This window comes from Gymnoscopelus braueri (assembly GCF_963280865.1).
Source record: "Gymnoscopelus braueri genome assembly, chromosome: 15".
Lineage (NCBI taxonomy): Eukaryota > Metazoa > Chordata > Actinopteri > Myctophiformes > Myctophidae > Gymnoscopelus > Gymnoscopelus braueri.
In genome coordinates, this window is record NC_137620.1 from 15,435,972 (window position 1) to 15,454,007 (window position 18,036).

An 18,036-nucleotide genomic window follows, 5' to 3' on the forward strand; every position below is an offset into this window, starting at 1 on the left:
ATCTCTGCTTCTGGAAGTCCCTGGAACAAAAATATTTGACAAATGTTCGCTTTAAAAAATACATATTCAAAGATTGTTTTAAAAATAGCAGATGATGTGCTATGAGCTTGTAGATATGCAATTTGTGAATAGCCAAAGAAATCTAAAATGACACGGATACTTTCTCGGTCTAAATGGATTAATTATAATGCTGTCTCATCTCCCTCCTGCTCACATGCACGCTCACATACACTCCTCACCCACAAAGAGTTTTTCCCCTTTCTTGCTAGACCAGCAAACCTCAGGCCATGAAGTAGCTAATCACGTTTCTGCCTGAATGATCTACTGAATTGAGAGTTACTATGGTAGCCTGCTTTGAATCGAGGATTGGAAATGGATAATAGCCTAGTTTTTGTTTCAGGAATGTGAGTGTGTGTGTGTGTCATTTTCTTTTTTAATATCTATGCATGCACAAAAATATCAATAATAGTGAAAATTGCAGATCTACAAGCTCACACAACGCCTCGCAGAGCGACACATTGTGAGCTTGTAGATCTGCTATTGATCAGCTTGGAGTCAAAAGCACAATATTTATCTTCAAAATCTAGTAGAGTATCCCAAAAATACAAATACTCAAGTAAAGTACAGATACTCACAAAATGTAATTAAGTACAATACTAAAGTACAACTACTGTCCACCACTGACTACACCACACATTGATTGATTGATTGAATACTTTATTAGTCAGAAATGTAAACAGTACGAGGTGCAGTCATACATTTGGGCTAAAAGGATACAATGAAGTCCAGGGGACTTGTTTCCATTGTGGTCCTTTAGTGGGGCTAGCCTTGTTCCCAGCCTTTACTCGTGTGTCCCTCCAATTAAACCTTCTACCAGCAAATATGGGAGGATATACCTTTTGCTTTATTTTTTATTTATTCTTTACATTTTGTATTAAGCTTCTTTGGCTTCTTTTTTCCCCGAGGTGTAAGGCGAAGAGAGAGGTGACAAAGGCTAAGGAAAAGGAGAATGAGGAGTTCTATGAGAGTTTGGACACCATCAAAATAACACAATAATACATGTCATCAACAAAGGCAAAACATTATATGTACAAAGGAGACAAAGGAAAAACGGCAGCAGTGAATGGCACCTTCTTTCTATGGGAAATTGCATTTATCGCCCATCGTGGCCAGTTTTGAAAGAAACCAGTGACATCACTTAGTCTTTTAATAGATGGTGTCAGGGCATTCCACATTTTGGTGGTAGTAGAATGAGAATTTTCCCATGTTGTTCTATAAGTGGGTGGTACCAGACTGTTGTCTCTCCCTTGAGAGACAACGCCTCCATTGAGAGGTATTGTTGCTGTGGGTGTCACTCACTTTGGAGAAGTAGTTAGTCAGGTATGCGGGCATTGAGGGCACTGCCCCTTTATACACACTAACTGAGATAGACAACAACAACAGAGGGAACTAGAAAAAGTGCTCCTCGGAGCACAGGTCTCCGCCAGGTCAGGTAGGTTATTGAGGGCCAGCAATGTTCGGAATTCGCCAAGCAGGATGGAATATGATTGTTGATCACTTGACTATGAGATGTGTACCGATTTGCATGATGTTTGGACCAAATTTGTAGGAGTAATATTAAAACAAATGTTTTGCAAAGATCTGCCTCCTGGTGGCGCTATAATAGGGCAATGTTAAAAGGGTGTCATTTGTTCCTCAACGTACTGTAGTGCAAATGTGTGTGCAAAGATTCACCGCAATCTAATGGCTAAGCCAATCTTAGCCATTAAGGATGGAATGTGAAAATTTTGAAAGACCTGTTTGGTTTTATAACTATAGAGATACTGTGTACCGATTTGTGGGATGTGTGGACAAGGAGTACTGTCAAATAATTTGTGTTGCACAAATCGGCCTCCTGGTGGCGCTAGCAGGCCCCGCTATAACAGGCCCATGTGAAACATTTGGGGCAGAGGTCCTGCACAGTTTGGCTGCCAACAAGCTAACAGTGCCGGAGATTAGCTGTACACAGACAGAATGACACATACACACACACACACACACACACGCGCGCGCGCGCGCACGCACGCACGGACAGGGTGCAAAACATAGGCTACTCTCGCTTGGACACAAAAACAGTTTTGAACTTTGATTCCTTATATATAGCTTCAGGGCCAGCCCTAATCCCAAGAGCATTACCTATGATTGGCATTCTGTTGGACGTGGCGGGCAGGATATCGTTGAGAAGTACAACTGTGACGGCCAGCAGGACGGTGATCTTAAAGCCCAGCTTCGTAACGCTATCCGAAATCAGGAAAGACGCAAGAAGAACAAGACGGGCAACAGGAAGTTGACGATGTAGAGGATGGCCTTCCTCTTCATTGTGATCTAGGAGGAGATGTTAGAAGGTCAGCCTAGAGGTAGTTCAGGTTTGAGAAATGCAACTGTAGCAGTTTGCTAGAAAACATCTTAGAAGTTATGAGCAATACCTACAGTGTAAACAATCCTATGCTGCGGTTTGTAGGTGGTCCTGTTGAGTTTGAAGTTGTCAAACTCCCACTCATGCTTCATGCCCCACATGAATTCTTTGTTAAAGGCTGCTTTGAGCTCTAGTTCTTCAGCTGGTAAAGGAATAGGAGAACACACTGAGGTAATCCAGACTCCAGGCAGACAAATAAAATAAATGAGAATGAACATGAAGTTACATGATTTTACCACCCACCCGTTCACACACACATGCATGCACTCATTTATACACAAACAGTATGCATAATTATACTGTATGTGTTTCTGTGCGGAAGCATGTATTTAATTGTATGCGGAGAAGGGAAAAAAAGTTTATACCCCCCCCCCCTTTTTTTTAAAGTACTGCATAAACTGCTGTGACTTTTGACTTAAGCCCTTTGCTCCTCCAGGGTGCATAAGCCGTTGACAAATGTCCTCCATTTCACTCGGTTTTTAGCGGTTCTTTCTAGATCTCCCCAGTTGAGCCCACTCTCTGATATTTCTGCCTCAACACTTCTTCTCCAACTGTTCCTGGGGCGACCTCGTTTCCTTTTCCCCTGGGGGTTCCACTTCAGGGCTTGTCCGGTGATGTTTGTAGCAGGTTTTCTGAGGGTGTGGCCAATCCAACTCCACTTTCTCTTTCGGATTTGTAATTCGATGGGATCCTGACTTGTTCTTTTCCACAGGTCCACATTGCTTACTTTATCCCTCCACCAGATGTGTAGGATTCTCCTGAGACAGGTGTTAATGAATGTTTGTAGCCTGTGTGTTGTGTTTTTTGTTGTTCTCCAAGTCTCAGATCCATACAGCATCACCTGTTTCACACTGGAGTTAAAGATGCGCATTTTGGTGTTGATGGAGATGTTCTGCTGCTGTGGGTATGAACAATAAAAAACTGTAATAAAAAATGGAATAATAAATAAATAAACACAAACAGTTGACTCACTCACTGAAGTATATCACAGAGGCAAACGTGAGGTTGCAGGACTGAGTGTCGAAGAGGAACTTGTAGACGTTCATTCTACAGCTGCTGACGACCACTTCATCATTCTTAACAAAGACTGTCCCATCATATTTAATGTGGACATAAGGGCTGACAGCAGCCCCACCCTCTAACCTGGAAGGAAGAAAGACAGACAGACAGACAGGCCCCTGTCTAAGTCTTAACCTACCCCCTCCCCCATTTCTTTTATTCTTCTCTTGTACATATTTTTCACTCTTCATACCAGTAACCTGTAAGCTGATTGTATGACGTTCTGTATAGTAGTGTGTAGACAGTAATCTGTCTGTCTCTTATATGTGATCATAATTTGTGTGCATGGGGAACTCATCTTAAACAAGCTCAGTGTTTAATGAATCTTCCAATTTAGTAGACCTTGTATTGGGAATTTGTACTTCCATGTACTGTTGTTCTCATGTCTTACTAAATAAAGTACATAAATCAATCAAAACAGACACACAAAGAGAGAGTTTAACAGTTTAGGGGCGGCAGTGGCTCAGGAGATAGCGGCCGCTTGGGAACCTTCCGTTCCGAGTTCGATCCCGGGCTCCCCCAGAGTTAGTGTCGAAGTGTCCTTGAGCAACACACTGAACCCCTAATTGCTCCCGATGAGTAGGTTGGTGCCTTGCATGGTTTCCTCCGCCATCGGTGTATGAATGTGTTATGGTTATGGCTTAATTTGTTAATTAAAGCGACTTTCAGTAGGCTACTTAGAAAAGCGCTAAAAGAATGTCAGGTATTATTATTATTATCAATTCAACAGTCACATAACTGCATCAGGATGTATCAGGTGATACGTGTGGCATTTACTCTCTCTGCCATCATTGTTCTGTCTTCATTGTCCCGTGTCAATTGAGAAGAATTAATGCCTTGAAAACACAACGTTCACTTACCACGTCTAAAATGGCATTGAGCGCCACATCCAACCACACCACGGTGGATTCCGTGTGGTCTAGAACGGGCTGTGTTGCCGTGTACATTTTGTTGCCTTCTTTCATGTTCAGGCGTATTAAAATGTCAAGGTCTACACACCTGTTTAATACCTGAAACACAAGAGTGAACAGCTATGAATGAAAAAAAAGTCAAATATGTACCACACACAAAATATCCATTAGCTGTGGTCATTGAGAGGCCAGATAGAGCATAGCAGTGGCAGCCATTTTGTGGTTCCACATATAGAAAGCCCATTCATTCATTCTAAACAGCGGCATGTATCGTTTCTGGCAGTGTTGCCATATTTTGTGAGAGACATAAACAACCAGACCTAGGAAAACAAGCCCAAAAGAAGCAACTGGGCACTAGGCCATTATGAGCACTTTAAACCTATATACTGTATACATTGAAATAGCCGATCTACAAACTCGCAACGCATCGCGATGCGACACATTTTGAGTTTATAGATCTGCCATTTTCAAAAAATCTTGAAATAAAATGTGGAATGTTTGGAAGATTTTTGAAACATTCTAACAACACAAATCTAGTACGGGGCTCCCTGGCACAAAACATTTTCAGATGGGGTTTAGGGGACAAATACATATTAATTTGGGGGTCCATGACATGAAAATATTTGAGAACTACTGGTTAAAATAATTTAAATTTAAAATTGTGAAGCAAGCCCAAATGAGCAACTAAGCCCAAGAAACCACAACTCCCAACTACCAAATTTTACAAGCAAAACTAAGCCCAAAGTAGCCTATGTTTGTTCTAAGCTGGTCCACCTGGCTCTGATTGGCTCTCATTGACGTAGATGTCGTACCTTCGTTTTATATACCTTGGTGTAATGCAGGTTATCAGTTGCCAGATTTTGCAAAAGAAACAAGCGGCCGTGTCGATAAAAACAAGCCCAAAAGAAGCAACTAGGCACATTTTTTTCTACTTTTACATGGGCTGTTTGAAAATAGCAGATCAACAAGCTCACAACGTGTGTTACATGTCATATCATGACATGTTGTGAGCTTGTAGATCTGCTATTTTCAAAAAATATTGGGAAAAAAAGTTAAATATTCATAATATTACACCACATATTTTCAGATGTGGGTCTGCGACAAATACATATTAATCTGGGGGTCCTTGACATGAAAAAAATTTGGGAACCACTGGTTTAAAAAACATTAGAAAGCAAGCCCAATGAAGCGACTACACTAAAAAAAATTACCAAATTGCTCATTTATAAGTAGACATGGCAACACGGGTAACGAGTGTATTAGGAGCCCCTCTGATCTTTGGAGACGGGTATTAGGACTCTTGGATCTTTGCGTGACGTTACTCTCTCTCCTCCACTCTAATTTGAGTAGGCCTACTCCAATTATCGCGCGCTCCCCCCCCCTCTCTTTCTCTCTCTCTCTCTCTCTCACACACACACACACACACACTCACACCACAACGAACGGTTTGTTAACAAGCCCTGCTTGTTTGGAAGTAATAAAAGACTCGTATAGTGAAATAAACAACTCATAATATAACGTTACTCCACATAGACGTCGAGTAGAGTTGACAATGTTTACCAGGCTGGTGAAAAAAAGCCATTAAAACACGCTTTGTGACAATGACTGTGGAAAGAAGTGAATTATCTCTACATCCAACAAACAGGTGAGTTTTACTGCAGGTGTGTGTGTTAGCTTAGTCTCAAACTTTTCCATGTCAAGGACCCCCAAATTGACACTTATTAGCCCGCGGACCCCCATTTGAAAAGATATGCCAGGACCCCCATAAGAGAAGATTGTTTACAGCTCTAGCAGTGTTTCTCAACCATTTTAATTTCAAGGACACCCCAGTTTGACATGTATTTAGGTTATGGATCCCCATTGAATGCCATTTCTATCTCTGGGACCCCAATTTATAATGTAAAATCAATGTTAATTTGAGAGTGTACAAAATGGAACCAAATGGATCTACAAGATCTACAAGCTCACAACGCGTCGCACCTCGACGCATTGTGAGCTTGTAGATCTGCTATTTTCTACAGCAGATCTACAGCTATTTTCTACAGCAGATCTAAGCTTGTAGATCTGCTATTTTTGAAGAGCCCAAAGAAATCTTAAAATGACACACACAGATGCGTTCCCAGTCTTAACCCATTCAATCCAGGGACATCAACAAATGTCTTCTAAATCCTGTTTTCAGTTTTCTGAAAACCGTATCTTACTATTATATCAGTTGTTCTCAAACTTTTTTGTTTCAAGGACCACCCAAAATGATATGTATTTGGCCACGGACCCCCATCTCAAAATGTTTTGTTCCAGGGACCTTCCCAAAAGCAATGATTTGAGTTGCAAATATTTGCTTTATGAAATATATTCAAAGATTTGCACACATTTTCACGTTTTTCAAAAATAGCAGATCTACAAGCTCATAGCGCGGCACTCGGTGCCGCGCTATGAGCTTATATATCTGCTATTTTTGAATAGCCAAAGTATAAAATAATGGTTTAAGTGGTTACACAGACGTGTAACCACTTAAAGGTTCAAAAGGTTCAATAACACATAAAACCCTCTCTCTGCTCTCTAGATGGCGAGCAACAGGTCGTGGCACGCCCGCTACTCCGTGCTGACCTACGTGCAGATCATCATGGCGTTCTACAACCTGTTCACACCCTCCTCAGTCTCTGCCCGCCGAGGTGCTGCCTCATCCGGACGCTGGTGATGCAACTACTGTGATGCAACTACTGCTGGGCGAGCAGCTGGAGGTACAGTAGTAGCACACACAGTAAAATCAGAAAGTTATAATGGAGCGCTGATGGCCAGGTGATTTGATTTGATTTTATTAGACGTTATACAGGAAAAAACACATGTTACATCATGTTCATCGTAGAAACGTCAAGGATACAGACACATAAAAGTCTTGCGACTTATTTTCATCGTGGTCCTTGGTCTGAGACAAACAACACTGCAACAAAATACATACAGGTAGACAGTACAGTAATACTGGTGGCAAGTACATATCATTGTGGGGGTCCTTTGACATGAGAAAAGTTTGAGAACCATTGATATTATAGCAGCATAAGTTAAAAATGTTCGCTTTAAAACATATATATATATTAAAAGATTGGGGTTTTTGGGGTTGGGGTCTAAAAGATTGGGCTCCAAGCAAAGCTCAGGTTCGGGGCCCCAACGCATGCTACAAGGCCCCAACTACAAGCTCACAACGCCTCGCACTGCGAGGCGTTGAGAGCTTGTAGATCGGCTATTTTCAAAAATGTTGCCTTTCTTAGGTAATATTTGACAATTTGGCCAATGTTTGACAATTTTTTATAGTTTAGTTGGCTACTTCTGACGCAGTAATGGTTTATTAGTTTATTTTTATTTGTCATTTTAAAGGTATTAAAAAGGTCTTAAAAGTCCTTAAATTGTAACTTTAGAAAATTTGCAAATACCCTGTATACACGTATACTGTATGTTGGTTTCTTTACTGTTGAGTGAGAAAATAATGTTGCGCTAATCATATAATTTGGGTCCCGACCCCCAGTTTGGGAACCATTGTTCTACTACTCAATGCTCAATCTAGGCATTATCATTGTATTGTGTAACTGCTGTTCTGCTTTTATGGCAGTAGTATGGCATAATTTACAGTAATACAAACGTTTAAAGGTAGGGTAAGTGATTTTCTTTGGTTAAAATAAATGTTAATAGCTCTATATTCTGATAGTAATCATTGCTTTAGAGTGTTTGTTCAGTAACGGGAGTCTCCATGTCTCTCCAGCTCTTTATAAAACAGAAAATGAATTTTCAGGTCAAGATACCAATTTTATCCAATCAGGATAGAGAACTCAGACAGGGTACAGATTAAACAAGTGAAATTGGAAGTGATGACACAAAGAAATGAGCAGACACACTATACAAACTAGAAAAAGTGCTCCTCGGAGCACAGGTCTCCGCCAGGTCAGGTAGGTTATTGTGGCCTCCTGGTGGCGCTATAATAAGCCAATGTGAAAAGGGGCGGCATTTCTTCTTAGGCCTTGCACGGTAATCGGACACTGCATTCATGATTTGAGGCATTTTGTTCCAAAAATGTGTTTTGCTAAATTAGACCTACTGGTGGCGCTATAACAGGCCAATGTGAAAAGGGTGGCATTTTTCCTAGTGGGAATATACATGTGTGCAAAATTTCACAGAAATCGCACTCATGATTTGAGGCATTTTGTTCAAACTGACCTATCCAGCAAACTTTGGAAGCCAATGTTAGCCAATTAGGATGAAATATGAAATATCGGACACTTCCATCTTGATCACATGACTATAGAGATACTCTGTACCGATTTGCGTGATTTTTGGACAGATTCTGAAGGAGTAATAGCAAAACATTTGTTTTACAAAAGTCAGCCTCCTGGTGGCGCTTTAAAAGGCAGATGTGAAAAATGCATGGCAAAGGTTTTTCCTTGGCCTCTAGGGAGAGTGCGTGCAAAGTTTCACGCAGATCGGTGCAGTTACAGGTAAAAACGCAAATCGGCCTGTTATAGCGCCACCATGAGGCTGATTTGAACATTTTCAAGTGGCATTTCTTCCTCAGCCTAGTGGGAATGTGCGTGCACAATTTCATGGAAATCGCATGCTGCGTAGATGATTTGAGGCATTTTGTTCAAAACAAACAAATCCTGCAAACTTTGGAAGCCAATCTTAGCCAATCAGGATGGAATATGGAAAATCGGACAGATCCATGTTGATCACATGACTATAGAGATACTGTGTACCGATGAGCGTGATGTTTGGATAAAATCTGTAGGAGTAATATAAAAAAATTTGTTTTGCACAAATCGGCCTCCTGGTGGCGCTATAACAGGCCCATGTGAATGAAAAATGCATGGCAGAGGTTCTGAATTGGCATCCAGGGAGTGTGTGTGCACAGTTTCGCAGCGAGCGGGCCAACGGTGCCGGAGATTAGCTGTTCACAGACAGATGGACACACGGACACACGGACGGACGGACAAGGGGTAAAACATACTCTCTCGCCATGCCTTTCGGCCTGGCGGAGACAGTTAAGCTGATAAATGGGCACTCTCTCCTGATTGGCTGAAACTTTGTCACCTACCTGAAATAAAATGCATGTTCTGTTTATTAAAGAGCTGGAGAGACAGGGAGACAGAACAAACACTCCATAGCAATGATTACTATCAGAATATAGTGCTTTAACCTTTTAACAAAAAACGTTTTCAACCAAAAAATATCACTTACCCTACCTTTAAGAAAATGTAAAAATGCAATGTTGAAAATAATTTGATAAATCTAAATGGCATGAGTCGATATCTCATCTGCTTTTAGAAGCAATTGAAAATACAAATTATGTTGCGTGGCCTATACTTTGTTGATGCCCCCTAGTGGCAATGTGCTTGAATATGTGCCAGCTCTCCAAGATCATCAAAAGCTTAAGACTTGAAGGGGAATTTTGGACTAAGGTTTTCTTACTTTTTTTATGACGTTATGATATCTTAGGATGAATGGTACAGTAGAAAAATGTCATAACTCCATCCCAGGTCCGCCACAGCTTAAAACGTGCGCCAATAGGCCTTGCGCTAGATCGTGTATTTTAATTGTTTTTTTTTGTTTTTTTGTTGTGAGATCTGACGTTCATAGTGACAGAACACTATGCAACCAAAAAATAAATAAAATAAATAAACCTAAGTCTCGCTAGACGAGATCGAAATCTCGAGATTTCGATCTCGTCTAGCGAGACTTCTGTTTTTTTTTACGCGATCTAGCTCAAGGCCTATTGGCGCTCGTTTTAAGCTGTGGCGGACCCGGGATGGAGTTATGAAAATGTTCTACTGTACCATTCATCCTAAGATATCGTAACGTCATTGAAAAGGTAAGAAAACCTTAGTCCAAAATTCCCCATTAATGCCACTTTTGTTAACCACTTGAACCCCCAGCATCCCTATTCTGGAGGGAACGTTCAGCAAAAATAGCCGATCTACAAGCTCACAACGCGTTGCGCGTTGTGAGCTTGTAGATCTGCTATTTTTGGGTTGAGTGAAAGAAGAGCATACCAAATGCGCTCTTTACAGGTCTGTTTTGATCAAGTATAGTGTTTAAGTGGTCCTGAATTTGCATCCTACCAAAAGCCTATTCATCCTAGTGTATGACGGAGGACAATTTCACGATAAATTAAAATCACTGCGATAACGATTATTGTGACAGTTGTGACAGGATACAGTATACGTATACAGTAAACATATTGCCTCAATTCACTGGCTCCCTGTACATTTTAGAATGATTTTTCAATTATATTTCAAGAAATAGCAGATCTACAAGCTCTTGTGCCGAGCTTATAGATCTTGAATGTTTGTTTGTTTGTCTTTCTTTCTTTCTTTCTTTCTTTCTTAGAGTGGAGACAGGCTGCCGAGGTTGTTCTTGTGCCATAAATGCCCAGAAGACTGTGGTTCTCACCTACAGTATAACACCCTCCCCGACACCGCTGGAAGGCTCAACCCGAGGATGCCCTTAGAAAGATGGAGATCTCTCTCTATCCATGGATTTGTCTGCATGGGGGGGGATTCCTCCGCGCCAACGGCCCTGGTCTTCGGCGGTCTCCACCGTGGATCGATTGCTGATTGACGCAAAATTCCACGACAGTGTGTATGATGTGTCTTCATTGATGCAGAATTCCGCGACAGTGCGTATGTGTCTTCGGTGGTCTCCGCCGTCGGTCTCCGCCAAAGACCTTGGTCCGCCGGGGGTTTCCTCTGAAGACAACTCAAAGTAGGAACCTCTTTAGGGCTGCCACGATTATGACGTTTAACTTGAGGATTAATTGTCGCTCAAATAATTGCGATTGAATTGCGTTGCACTAACATTATGAATAAAACTTTGTCTGGCTTTTTTAGGCTTCGTAAACAAAAGCCACACAGGGCAGATATGATGCAGATATATTGCATAATTCAATAACTATACTTTAAAAAATGAATGAAATGCATAGTGGAAATAGACGATCTACAAGCTCAAAACGTGTCACGTCGTGACGCGCTTTGAGCTTGTAGATCGGCTATTTAAAATGTTAATACATTTTTCAACATGGAAACGATTATGACGATTATGATTATTATCCCCCAAAATTGTGACAGGCCTAATTTTTCCTTTTCCTTTGCTGGATAATGCAGCTGCTTCATGCTGCAGTTTGTTGGATGCTGCTTGTGGTGTTGATGTTGGATGCTGATTGTGTCGTATGCGTGCTGATGTGGTTAAATGCTTTTTTTCCAGTTTTTTTTTTCAGGTTGTGGAATCGAACGCCGATGTTGAATCTACGACTATGTTGGTAGTGTAGTTTTTGTTTGCAGGTTGAATCTACGAGGTAGTTTTTTTCAGGTTGTAGTACGACTATGTTGGTAGTGTTGTGTGTGTGTGTGTGTGTGTGTGTGTGTGTGTGTGTGTGTGTGTGTGTGTGTGAGATCATTTGCATTCAATATGTTTTTAGACATAGGCCTCTGTAAATCCGCATGGACCTGGTCATTCCGGGGGGGGGGTGGCGGCGGGGGGGGGGGGGGCGGTTGTGCGTTCACATTAATCACATTTCGCTGCTACATTTTAATCAATGACGATCTACGCTCAGAATATGAACGGTGGAATGATTGAGTACTAGATGTGAGCTATGTCATAGTTTCCTCTATAGCTGCTTAGGCCAGCATACAATACATTTCTATGCTGTGGTTTAAACACTTGGGGCCTATTTTGGGCCCAAGTCGTGCTACCCACTATTTGTGGATTTAGCATGGTGCAAGGGGTGTTCCCGGGGCCGAGTTGCTATCTTCTGACACCAGCCTTATCCCTAAAACACCTGTGCAACCCTTACATTAAGCATAGGTGTGGTTTGGACGTTACATTAATAAAACCAATCAGCGTTCCAGATGCCATTGCCTTTATATTAAGAGCAGGCTGCGCAAGCCGTTATGCCCAATGCTATCTACACTCTCCCTCTCTGCCCATGGAGGAGCGAAGAGGCAGTCCGACGTTGCCTTGGAATAAATTTATATTTGTTACACAGAATGATCACTCACACATTGTTGGTTATAGAGAATCGCTTTTGTTCAGGATTAATTAAACTGAATGGTCTGTGGTTATAGCAAACGCAGATCAAGCAACATTGTAGTTGTCTTACTTATTGACACAAGGAATTAACAGTCACTTTTGTGGATTACAGTAAAATTGTAATGACAATCACATTCACAATCACTTAATTCAGAAGTGCCGGCGCCAGCTGCCTTGTGCGTAATCAACAGGTAGCGGGTAGTGCCAAGGGATAGCGCAGGGCGGAAGATGGGGCCCACAGTCTACCATTCATTTCATCAATGGAAGCGACATGAAGATACAAAGATACATCCCTAACCCAGGGGTTGACACTTAGGTCTCAGAGGCACTAGCCCATCAGGCAAGTACAGGTCAAGTTAGTTCTACTTGCCCAAAGCTCATGCCCACTTGCCCGAAAAGTTAATCAAATTAATGTTAAATCCAATCGAAAACTGCAGAGTGGCGACTGTCACTTAGAAAGTGAATGTGCGCAATTGCTAGTTGTAAAACGTTAGCATTATTTGTTCTTTCATCAATAACCAATAATATTTAATGAAGACGGTTGCTTCCCCATTCAAACGCACTTGCCCGTCAGGCAACCTGAAAGCAAATTCCGCTTGCCCAAAGGTTTTATTTACTTGCCACGGGCAGTCGGGCAACCGTTTGTGTCAACCCCTGCTAACCTCACACTTACCATAATGGGATGTCGGGAATATGAGCGGACCCCGCCACTACAACAGCTACAAAACTGAAAAAAAGTTGAGCTGGTTTCAACTTCAGCTACAAAGATACAAAACTACAAATATGCTATGCACTTTCCCAAACGTGTGTGGGCAATTCTAGGGATAGCGCAACAACACGCCCATGGCCACATCTCCAGGTGCAAAAAAGTCGGCATAATATATAGCGGGTCGCCAGTTGCTTTGTGCGTAATTAACGGGTAGCGGGTAATGCCAAGGGATAGCGCAGGGCGGAAGACTGGAGTCCCCCAAGGGTCTATACTAGGTCCCCTCTTTTTCCCCCAACACTAAATATGTGGCTCGTATTGTGTGCTTGTAGATCTGCTATTTTATAAATCTGCCCTAATAGGGTTCATGTAGTTAAACACTATCCAAACCGGTGGAATTCATCAAGGAAATGTCTCCCTCTTAACAAAGCAGACCATGTTATACTGGGAGCCTTTTTGCAGCTACTGATCCAATAAACACATTAACAACAACAAATGAAGAGCTTAACCAAATTAACCACTGGGAAACCTATAATAGCTTCTGTCTTCTGGGCTGTACATTCAGCGAAAATAGCTGATCAACAAGCTCACAATGCATCACTGTGCAATACATTGTGAGCTTGTAGATCTGCTAATTGTCTGCAAAGAGATTTGGTGAAGAGGGTCAAAAAGACTGGGCCAAGTACAGAGCAGACCCCGGTCAACATTTGTATTCATTTCCTATTAAGTATAAAAGCTTCAAGTAGCACTTTTAGCGCTTTGAGATTTTCACACATGTAAAGTGCATTATAAATAAAATCCATTATGATTTAAGTGGTTAAATCTTTCTTCAGTCTTCAGTGAGAAGATGATTGATTTGACAACAATTGATTTGACAATCACTTATCACAATGTTTGGGAAATAGTTTTAGGCCAAAAACAAAACACAGAACAAACTAGAAAAAGTGCTTTCCGCCAGGTCAGGTAGGTTATTGTGGCCTTCTGGTGGCGCTAAATGTGAAAAGGGTGCCATTTCTTCTTAGGCCTTGCACGGCAATCGTACACTGCATTAATGATTTGAGGCATTTTCTTCCAAAAATACCTGCTGGTGGCGCTATAACAGGTCAATGTTAAAAGGGTGGCATTTGTTCCTCAACATAGTGTGAATGTGCATGCAAAGTTTGACCTCAATCGGACGCTGCGTTCATGATTTGCAGCATTTTGTTCAAAACAAGCCACTACTGCAAACTTTGGATGTGAATCTCAGCCAATCAGGATGGAATATGAAAAATCAAACAGATCCGTCTTGATCACATGACTATAGAGACCGATTTGCGTGAAATTTTGATAAAATCGGAAGGAGTAATATAAAAAAAAGAGTTTTACATAAGTCGGCCTCCTGGTGGCGCTATAAAAGGAAAAATGCAGGGCAATGGTTTTTCCTTGACCTTTAGGGAGTGCGCATACAAAGTTTTACACAGATCGGTGCAGTTATAGGTAAAAACACGAATCGGCCTGTTATAGCGCCACCATGAGGCTGATTTGAAATTCTTCAAGTGGCATTTCTTCTTCGGCCTAGTGGGAATGTGTGTGCAAAATCTCATGGAAATTGCATGCTGTGATTTGAGGCATTTTGTTCAAAACAGGACACTCCTGCAAACGCTGGAAGCCATTTTTTGCCAATCAGGATGGAATATGAAAAATCTGAAAGACCCATTTAGTTTAATGACTATAGATATACTGTGTACGGATTTGCGTGATGTTTGAACAAAATCTGAAGGAGTACTGTCAAAAAATGTGTTTTGCAAAAAGCGGCCTCCTGGTGGCGCTATAACAGGCCAATCTGAAAAATGGGGCAGAGGTTCGGCTTTGGCATCCAGGGAGTGTGTGTGCACAGTTTCGCAGCGGCCGGGCCAACAGTGCCGGAGATTAGCTGTTCACGGACGGACAGACGGACGGACGGACGGACGGACGGGGGTAAAACATACTCTCGCTATGCCTTTCGCCCTGACAGAGACAATAAAGTGTATTTCCTGCATGAGTCATCACTCATCACACAAAGTAAACTATGACTCAGGGCTGAGACAAAAGGCTTTGAAGAAAACTGAATGCTGCTTAAAAACAACTTTTGTTCTGGAGCCAGGCATCCAATCTGTCCATTTCTGTTTGTTTTTTATTCCGCCATTTGGTGAGTTTCAATTTATTGAATATATGTACTGTCATCACTGTCGTCATTCATACCGACTACCACCTTTATTGTTTTTTAACCATGTGTTTTTTCATTATATCATGGCAAATTAGTACAATGCACACAACATAGGAGAGGCACAGCTGTGAAGGCTATATGGCAGTGGTTCTCAAAGTGGGGTCCGGGGACCCCCAGGGGTTATTGAGGGAGTTCCAGGGGGGCCCCAGCAAAATTTGTTCATATAGCATCAAAGACAATTGTGACACATTAACCGGATTTTGGAAGGATTTTGAATATTTTTGAAACATTTTAACAACACAAATCCAGTATGGGGGTCCCTGGCACCATTTTCTTCAAACGGGGGTCCACGGTCAAATAAATATTAATTTTTCCTTGGCATGAACATGTTTGAGAACCACTGGGGCTATGGGACTCGAATAGAAGAGTGTAACAGTATGTTACATGTGAACAACATGATTGCATAACCTCTTAATCCTTTAAAGCCTTTTTCTCGCCTTTATCTGTCTGTTGTTCCATGCATGGACAAACCTGTTTCACCCACCATGCAAGTGACATGCACAAATCTGTCATTTTCTTGGAATGTTATATGTTCATTGCAGATGAACCAGAACTTGACTCGTCATCACAGACTAAAAGAATGGGCTGGAAAAATCTCGCCCGTCCAGTTATTGTCTCCGCCAGCCGGCAGGCCAAAGGCGTGGTGCATAGGTTTAAAGTGCTCATCATGTAGCCTATAACCGCTTCTTTTGGCCTTTTTTTCATAAACCTGGTTGCTTATTTCTCTCGCAAAATCTGGCAACACTGCTTCAAGGCTATACAAGCACAACACCGGAGAGAATGTCAACAGAGAGAGAGAGAGAGCCGGCTCAACGGTACAGTTATTGAGGACTAATTTGATTTAAATGCATGGCAAACACACACAAAGCAAGGCTGTTGTTGTTCATAGGTGTGTGCAGTCAATAAAGTGCTGAGGCTTTAATGACAAAATGATCCAATCAATTGTGTCAGCAAGCCAAGAACCCACGACAGCACAGTATTGATTGATTGACTACTTTATTAACAGAAAGCACAGTTCTAAACAAAAGGATGCTAAAAGGATTAAACCCAAGAAAGCACTATGGCTTGTTTCCATTGGGGTCCTGTGTATTCAATTCATCGAAAGAAGTAGCACCAGTAGTGAGATAACGACCAAACGGCAGGGACATTCATACAGTTGGACTAATAGTGGGGCTAGCCTTGTTCCCAGCCTTTAGACTCTCCAGAAAAACACGGGCAAAAATCCTTGATTATGCGGGCTAAAACTCTTGATTATGCGGGCTGAAATCCTTGATTTTGCGATGAAATATGCATTTTCTTTTGCAATTTTATGCTGTGAAATTGCGGGAAGTTGCGAAATATGCGGAAAGTTGTGAAATATGCGTCAATGTGCGAAATATGGGATATGCGAAAAGTTGCGAAATATGTGAAAAGTTGCGAAATATGCAGAAATATGCGATGCAGCCTTTTTGAAAAAACATTACCCCCGCGTAATTATGCGCCATTTTGCTGATTATCTTTATATATATATATAAAGATAAGATTATACCTTTTGCTTTATTTAAATATTTTTTTTTATATTAAGCTTCTTTGCCGAGATGCTTGTGTAAGGCGAAGAGAGAGGTGGCTAAGGAAAAGGAGTATGACGAGTTCTATGAGAGTTTGGACACCAGGGAAGGGGAAAAGGACAGGGACAGAGCTGGAAAGGATGTGCAACATTTTAGGGTGAATTTGGAACAAAGGGAGGAAGCAGCGAGCGCTGCATGGATCAAGTGGCTCAGACAGGTGCTCTTTGATGGAACAGGTAGGCACAAAATCCAAGAGGTGGCATAAACTGCAGACCAACAAAAGGAAAGAAATCCAAGGCACACAAAAAAAGCATTTCAATGTATTTTTGAGCAAGGCAACTGGTCAGTTGACTTACTCAATAATCCATTGACATTTTTTTTTTCACTTGAAGACAGGGTGCCTTGGATTTTTGTCCTTGTTGGGCTGCAGTTTATGCCACTGGGGAGACAAAGCCGTACCTCTTGGAGTTTGTGTTTATGAGAGAGAGAGAGAAGGTTGGAAGATGTGGGGATAGTGAACAAGAAAGTGAGGGGGATAGGGATTTCCAGTTATTCGTTATTTTTAAGATTAAAGAGTATTTGAAGTGGTCAAACTAGCAATAGAATGCATGTTCAATCTTCCAGAAAATCCTAATGCTCTCAGATATTTCATAAAGGCAAAGGTTGACCCTATGGCATGACCATCCATTATTTTTGTCAAGGCTGGTATGGCCCGACTTTAGCACCAATCTGCAATTTCTTCAACTGGTTGGCTGTATATGGCTACCAAAACATAATAATTCTACATAATATTGTGTTAATTGTTTATGAAACAGCGCTAGTGTGTGGGGGGCTCCTTTCACGCTGTCACAAATCGCATGTTAGGACTTTTGCCTTGTCGTGAGATTTTATTTTGCTTTAATCCATGGGAGCCCCACGATTCCAAGCTGCTTTGCTCATCTGGGTTTACAGTTTCTGTAAGCCGTTGCATACAAATGAGCGTTGCTGTATCTGTAGGTGCCACGATGTATATGTATGGAAACCTTTAATGAATATCATTTCAT